Source organism: Bos taurus, chromosome 10 (genome assembly GCF_002263795.3).
Source record: "Bos taurus isolate L1 Dominette 01449 registration number 42190680 breed Hereford chromosome 10, ARS-UCD2.0, whole genome shotgun sequence".
NCBI lineage: Eukaryota > Metazoa > Chordata > Mammalia > Artiodactyla > Bovidae > Bos > Bos taurus.
Genome location: NC_037337.1, coordinates 27,594,498 through 27,602,035, shown reverse-complemented (window position 1 = coordinate 27,602,035; position 7,538 = coordinate 27,594,498). Strand labels below are relative to the sequence as shown.

At 38.1% G+C, this 7,538-nt stretch overlaps 1 pseudogene; it reads right to left on the bottom strand.

Annotated features, from left to right (window-relative positions):
• Positions 6,637–7,538, bottom strand: OR4K78P (olfactory receptor family 4 subfamily K member 78, pseudogene; annotated as a pseudogene).

Here is a 7,538-nt window from a genome sequence, read left to right as displayed (position 1 = left end):
GTAACTCATGGGTGCACAAGTTACTTCAGACAACTTCGTGTAATACAAATGGTTAAATAAATATACAAAATTTGGGGCTCTTTTTTTCTGAAGTTAAGCTGGATTAAAACTCAGCATTCAAAAGACTATGATCATGACATCTGGTCCCATCACTTCATGGTGAAAAGGTGAAACAACGCAAACAGTGACAGACTTTATTTTCTTGGGCCCCAAAATTACTGTGGATGGTGACTGCATCCTGAATATTCATTGGAAGGATTGATGCTGAAGCTGAAGTTCCAATACTTTGGCCACCTGATGTGAAGAACTGACTAACTGAAAAAGACCTTGATTCTGGAAAAGATTGAAGACAGGAGGAGAAGGGGATGACAGAGGATGAGATGGTTGGAAGGCAACACTAACTCTATGGGCATGAGTTTGAGCATTCTCTGGGAGCTAGTGATGGATAGGGAAGCCTGGCATGCTACAGTCCATGTGGTTGCAGAGTCAGCCATGACAGAGCGACTGAACTGAACTGAACTGACCATTTTATAATATTTAGACTAGACCATTGGTTATGAGGTTACATTCAATTATCTTGTTAAATCTCTAGATAATGATTTGTTTGTCAGCCAAATTGAAGTCCCAGGAAATATTTGGACAGTTCTGGAAAAGCAGTGATTATAGACTTAGTGTTTACTGAAAGTATGGCCTTACGCATCAGACTGCCTGTATTCAACTAATCAACTGAATTTTATTAATTCAATGAGTTAATTAGCGTAGAAATAATATATGCAAACTTTTCAGAAAACTATGAAATATCTTTTTTTTGATTTAAGTGCTGGATATGAATAATTACATTTTCTTTCTTTCTGAAAGACAAAAATATGTATGAGGGAATATTTATGGCCCAGAAATAAAAACAGAGGGTGAGAATTGGAATAGAAGGAAAACAGAACATATACTATAATAGAGATTGACAGTAGGAAGGAAAACAAAAAGGAGAGTCTCACAAACAGTATATTTTATGAGTTTGAAATACACTTTCTTGTTTGTCTCAATTCCAGTGGACTCAAATCATTCTCCAATTGACTTAGGACAGGGAAATTTATGTATGTGTTGGTATTTCACAGTTTTTGAAACTGTGACTTAATTTATCAATGAATATTCCTCAAACATCAGAATGTGTTGATCTGATCATGGACTAGATGTTATTATTAATATACAAAAACTATTCTTTCCAAATTGTTGCTGACTATTTTCTATAGTAACTCATCTTATCTAACTCTGCTGCTGCTACTGCTGCTAAGTCGCTTCAGTCGTGTCCGACCCTGTGCAACCCCATAGACGGCAGCCCACCAGGCTCCTCTGTCCATGGGATTCTCCAGGCAAGAACACTGGAGTGGGTTGCCATTTCCTCCTCCAATGCATGATAGTGAAAAGTCAAAGTGAAGTCGCTCGGTCGTGTCTGACTCTTAGCGACCCCACGGACTGCAGCCCACCAGGCTCCTCCGTCCATGGGATTTTCCAGGCAAGAGTACTGGAGTGGGATGCCATTATCTAACTCTACTGTGTCTCAAAACATGGGTTTCAAATATGTGTTAGTGTGTATGGTCTGTGTAAATTATAAAACCTATTTAATTTATAGCCGGCTTTGACAACTAGAAGACTGAGTCAGGTTCACTGTGAAGCTATGAAAGGACCCTATGTCCTGAGTATTTGTGATCCACAATTCTTTCAGGATTATGCAATCAGTTTGTAATTTTATATTTTTCCTGTTCACGATTATTTCATTGTTTTGATTTATACTTTTAGTGGATTCTTGTTAGCTACATTAAATTAGGAAGTACAATATAAAGCCAGAACTCTGAGGAATTTGCCAAAAGTATTTGAAAGTAGCAGAAGAATGGAGAAGACTGAAGTTCTAAGTTCAAAAGTTCTGAAGGCAATACTGAATTACCTGAATCTGTCAGACTGAGGAGATAAAGATCTGTTAGAATCATAAGCCAAACGTGGAAGGGTTATATCCATGGCACAGGATCAAACCTGAAGTGTATCAAGTCTTCTAAAAACTACAATGCAGATTTGAATAGAGTCAGTACTTGATTGGATTGAAGGCATTATGCCTTAACATTTTATGCCTCATAGAGGAAAAGAGTAGATTATTTCTGAAGAATTTATTATATCAGAGATACATGATCTTTTATATACATGTATAAAATAGAAAAAAGTAACTATGGAATATGCAAGAAGTGAGAACATGTGATTGATAATTAGAAGGAAATGTGTAAAGAGAAGCAGACCAAATATGGCTCAATTTGTGAAATCAGAAGACAGCATAAAATAATTGATGTAGTTAAAAGAGACATTAAGAAGTTGAAAAATTGAAAACATAATTATGCAGAGAAACAGATATCTAAGAAAGAACCAATTGATTTTAGAAGTGAAAAAGAAATGTATAATATTATGAATTTAAGAAGGCTTAAAAATGGACTGAAGCCTGGCTTGGAGAATTTTGAGCATTACTTTACTAGCATGTGAGATTGAGTGCAGTTGTGCAGTAGTTTGAGCATTCTTTGGCATTGCCTTTCTTTGGGATTGGAATGAAAACTGACCTTTTCCAGTCCTGTGGCCACTGCTGAGTTTTCCAAATTTGCTGGCATATTGAGTGCAGCACTTTCACAGCATCATCTTTCAGGATTTGAAATAGCCCAACTGGAATTCTATCACCTCCACTAGCTTTGTTCGTAGTGATGCTTTCTAAGGCCCACTTGACTTCACATTCCAGGATGTCTGGCTCTAGGTCCGGGATCACACCATTGTGATTATCTGGGTCATGAAGATCTTTTTTATACAGTTCTTCTGTGTATTCTTGCCACCTCTTCTTAATATCTTCTGCTTCTGTTAGGTCCATACCATTTCTGTCCTTTATCGAGCCCATTTTTGCATGAAATGTTCCCTTCTACTGCTACTGCTAAGTCGCTTCAGTCGTGTCCGACTCTGTGAGACCCCATAGACGGCAGCCCACCAGGCTCCCCCTGTCCCTGGGATTCTCCAGGCAAGAATACTGGAGTGGATTGCCATTTCCTTCTCCAACGCATGAAGGTGAACAGTGAAAGTGAAGTAACTCAGTCCTGTCCGACTCTGAGCGACCCCATGGGCTGCAGCCTACTGGGCTCCTCCATCCACGGGATTTTCCAGGCAAGAGTACTGGAGTGGGCTGCCATCGCCTTCTCCAAATGTTCCCTTGGTATCTCTAATTTTCTTGAAGAGATCTCTAGTCTTTCCCATTCTCTTGTTTTCCTCTATTTCTTGGCATTGATCGCTGAGGAAGGCTTTCTTATCTCTTATTGCTATTCTTTGGAACTCTGCATTCAGATGCTTATATCTTTCCTTTTCTCCCTTGCTTTTCGCTTCTCTTCTTTTCACAGCTATTTGTAAGGCCTTCCCAGGCAGCTGTTTTGCTTTTTTGCATTTCTTTTCCATGGGGATGGTCTTGATTCCTGTCTCCTGTACAATGTTACGAACCTCATTCCATAGTTCATCAGGCACTCTGTCTATCAAATCTAGTCCCTTAAATCTATTTCTCACTTCCACTGTATAATCATAAGGGATTTGATTTAGGTCATACCTGAATGGTCTAGTGGTTTTCCCTACTTTCTTCAATTTCTGTCTGAATTTGGTAATAAGGAGTTCATGATCTGAGCCACAGTCAGCTCCTGTTCTTGGTTTTGTTGACTGTATAGAGCTTCTCCATCTTTGGCTGCAAAGAATGTAATCAATCTGATTTCGGTGTTGACCATCTGGTGATGTCCATGTGTAGAGTCTTCTCTTGTGTTGTTGGAAGAGGGTGTTTACTATGACCAGTGCATTTTCTTGGCAAAACTCTATTAGTCTTTGCCTGCTTCATTCTGTATTCCAAGGCCAAATTTGCCTGTTACTCCAGGTGTTTCTTGACTTCCTACTTTTGCATTCCAGTCCCCTATAATGAAAAAGACATCTTTTTTGGGTTTTAGTTCTAAAAGGTCTTGTAGGTTTTCACAGAACTATTCAACTTTAGCTTCTTCAGCATTACTGGTTTGAGCATAGACTTGGATTACTGTGATATTGAATGGTTTGCCTTGGAAATGAACAGAGATCATTCTGTCATTTTTGAGACTGCATCCAAGTACTGCATTTCTGACTCTTTTACATCTAGTTCTGCTTTATTGACTATGCCAAAGCCTTTGACTGTGTAGATCACAATAAACTGTGGTAAATTCTGAAAGAGATGGGAATACCAGACCACTTGACATGCCTCTTGAGAAATCTGTATGCAGGTTAGGAAGCAACAGTTAGAACTGGACATGGAACAACAGACTATTTCCAAATAGGAAAAGGAGTATGTGAAGGCTGTATATTGTCACCCTGCTTATTTAACTTATATGCAGAGTACATCATGAGAAACGCTGGACTGGAAGAAACACAAGTTGGAATCAAGATTGCTGGGAGAAATGTCAATAACCTCAGATATGAGATGACACGACTCTTATGGCAGAAAGTGAAGAGGAACTAAAAAACCTCTTGATGGAAGTGAAAGTGGAGAATGAAAAAGTTGGCTTAAAGCTCAACATTCAGATAATGAAGATCATGGCATCCAGTCCCATCACTTCATGGGAAATAGATGGGGAAACAGTGGAAACAGTGTCACATTTTATTTTGGGGGCTCAAAAATCACTGCAGATGGTGACTGCAGCCAGTCCAGGTTCGATGCAGGATACTGGATGCTTGGGGCTGGTGCACTGGGATGACCCAGAGGGAGGGTATGGGGAGGGAGGAGGGAGGAGGGTTCAGGATGGGGAACACATGTATGCCTGTGGCGGATTCATTTTGATATTTGGCAAAACTAATACAATTATGTAAAGTTTAAAAATAAAATAAAATTTAAAAAAAAGAACAAGTAAAAAAAAATAATGAAAAAAAAAAGGAAAGTTATGACCAACCTAGATAGCGTATTCAAAAGCAGAGACATTACTTTGCCAACAAAGGTTCATCTAGTCAAGGCTATGGTTTTTCCTGTGGTCATGTATGGATGTGAGAGTTGGACTGTGAAGAAAGCTGAGCGTCAAAGAATTGATGCTTTTGAACTGTGGTGTTGGAGAAGACTCTTGAGAGTCCCATGGACTGCAAGGAGATCCAACAAGTCCATTCTGAAGGAGATCAGCCCTGGGGTTTCTTTGGAAGGAATGGTGCTAAAGCTGAAACTCCAGTACTTTGGCCACCTCATGCAAAGAGTTGACTCATTGGAATAGACTCTGATGCTGGGAGGGATTGGGGGCAGGAGGAGAAAGGGATGACAGAGGATGAGATGGCTGGATGGCATCACTGACTTGATGGACGTGAGTCTGAGTGAACTCCGGGAGTTGGTGATGGACAGGGCGGCCTGGCATGTTGCGATTCATGGGGTCGCAAAGAGTCAGATACGACTGAACGACTGAACTGGACTGAACTGAAAAATGGACTGGACACAGCAGCAGAAAAAAAATCAATGGATTCAAGACAAATCAATAGATATTATCCAAAGTGAATACAAATATGTAAAAGAATAAGAATATCAGAATATATGTGCATATATACATACACATATGAAAATAGCAGTTATTTTATTTAAGATTTATTCCTGAGATTCTTTATTGGAAATGTTACAAACTACACAGGACTATGTCATCTTTAGAAAGTAATATGGAATTGGTAGTATATCTAGATCCATGGATTTTATATAAATGGATGTAAACTTGTATAACATTTTGAGGAAGATTTCTGAAGAAAAGTTTTGTTTTGTTTAATGTAGTAATGAATAATTTGCAAACTTTAAACATAATCTAGTTCTTACAGGCTATTTGAACACTTCAGTGAAATAAAGGATTGCTGATTCCAGAGCTACATTTTGACCTACCTGTATGATGAACTGCCTAACCCATTTATGAATAGGAAGGGAAAACAAATTCTCCAAAGGTTGTTAATATAGACATCTTTGTGTTTAATATGTATCTTTTAAAGAAATTACATTTTTGCATATGACTAAAACATGATATTGAGGGAACAAGTCTCTCTCCAGATTATGATTATGATTCAACTTTCTTTCTGAATATGATTAGGAATACTTAATGATTACTTTTGTAGATATGTCTACAGAAGGTAATAGAATGTTAACTAATTGATAGACTAATTTATCATTTTGTATAGATAAATATAGCAATATAATGCAGTAACTTATTAAAGAAAACTTTAGAGAAGTCTATGTGAAATGCTCTACTAAAAGAAATGCATAGAATAGTAAAAAATTTTCAGATATGGTGTCAGTGTTGAAGTAACCAAAGAAGAGTAATAATTAATGTTAAAATTCTTATTAATTTAAAGTCATTCTTGAGAACAATAAAAATAATACTTATAAAGACTGGCCAAACTTCCCAAACAAAAACTCATTTTGACAATTCTGGAATACTAAAGAATTGACACAAAACTGTCATCAAGAGATATACATGATTTCCATATGTGCATTGGGGAACTCTTCCCAGTCTTAAGTAACAGAATAGGTGTGACTAATTTAAAGAACTCACAGAAAACATTCTGATAATTTGAGATGATGAAATACCAACAGAAACCTACAGTCTGTCATCATACTCTCTTAATGGCATTTCTAATCTCTTTATTTCTGAAAGTATAAATGATTGGATTTAGTAGTGATATGATGATCTCATAAAGTACAGCAAGGAACTTGCCCACCCAAGTAGTGCTGAGTGGAAACAGATAGATGAAGATGCAAGGCCCAAAAATAACACAACCGCCCTGATGTGGGTAGTGCAAGTGGAGACAGCCTTGGATGCCCTGTGCATTGATTGATGCAGACAGTAAGCAGAATAGAAGAGTAAAAGATCAGCAAAGAATGGAGCAGATGGTGGCCAAGTACCCCACTGTCAGCATTTATCAACATTTCAAGAATATCAGTGCCCATGCAAGCTAGCTTGATCACCAAATATTATAGAAAAAACTATCCAATTCTCTGGGTCCACAGAAAGGCAATTGTATAATTATAGCTAGTTGGCTTATTGAATGCACAAAGCCAATGATCCATGGTGTCATCACTAGCTGAATGCACATTTGTGTGTTCATGATGCTAGAGTACTGGAGTGGCTTTCAGATGGCCACATAACGGTCATAGGCCATAGACACAAGCAGCAACCCCCTCCCACCCCCGCCAAAAAAAAAAGAGGAACAAAAACAATGTGACACATGCATGCTCTAAAAGAGATGGTCTTGTTTCCTTTGAGAAAGTTTGAGGTCAGTTTAGGAGTAATTACTGTTGAAAGCCATAAATCAATGAAAAAAAAGCTTGACTAACAGGAAGTACATTGAGGAGTGGAGATGAAGGTCAGCAGTAATTAGGAAAACAAGAAGATGTTGCCCAAAATGGTGATTAAATAAAGTGAAGAAAATATCTCTAGGAGGAAGGCCTAAAGTTGTCATGAGTCACACAGCCCGAGAAAAATAAATTCAGACACCACAAATTGGTTATTTCT